Raw genomic sequence first — 887 nt, forward strand, 5'->3', positions numbered from 1 at the left:
GTGTGGAGTACACTGTCCATACGGTGTGTGGAGTACGCCGTCCATACGGTGTGTGGAGTACGCCGTCCATACGGTGTGTGGAGTACTCCGTCCATACGGTGTGTGGAGTACGCCGTCCATACGGTGTGTGGAGTACGCTGTCCATACGGTGTGTGGAGTACGCTGTCCATACGGTGTGTGGAGTACGCCGTCCATACGGTGTGTGGAGTACGCTGTCCATACGGTGTGTGGAGTACGCTGTCCATACGGTGTGTGGAGTACACTGTCCATACGGTGTGTGGAGTACACTGTCCATACGGTGTGTGGAGTACGCTGTCCATACGGTGTGTGGAGTACTCCGTCCATACGGTGTGTGGAGTACGCTGTCCATACGGTGTGTGGAGTACGCCGTCCATACGGTGTGTGGAGTACTCCGTCCATACGGTGTGTGGAGTACTCCGTCCATACGGTGTGTGGAGTACTCCGTCCATACGGTGTGTGGAGTACTCCGTCCATACGGTGTGTGGAGTACACTGTCCATACGGTGTGTGGAGTACTCCGTCCATACGGTGTGTGGAGTACGCTGTCCATACGGTGTGTGGAGTACGCCGTCCATACGGTGTGTGGAGTACGCCGTCCATACGGTGTGTGGAGTACGCTGTCCATACGGTGTGTGGAGTACGCTGTCCATACGGTGTGTGGAGTACTCCGTCCATACGGTGTGTGGAGTACGCTGTCCATACGGTGTGTGGAGTACGCTGTCCATACGGTGTGTGGAGTACTCCGTCCATACGGTGTGTGGAGTACGCTGTCCATACGGTGTGTGGAGTACTCCGTCCATACGGTGTGTGGAGTACGCTGTCCATACGGTGTGTGGAGTACGCCGTCCATACGGTGTGTGGAGTACG

Source organism: Scyliorhinus canicula, chromosome 24, assembly GCF_902713615.1.
Source record: "Scyliorhinus canicula chromosome 24, sScyCan1.1, whole genome shotgun sequence".
Taxonomy (NCBI): domain Eukaryota; kingdom Metazoa; phylum Chordata; class Chondrichthyes; order Carcharhiniformes; family Scyliorhinidae; genus Scyliorhinus; species Scyliorhinus canicula.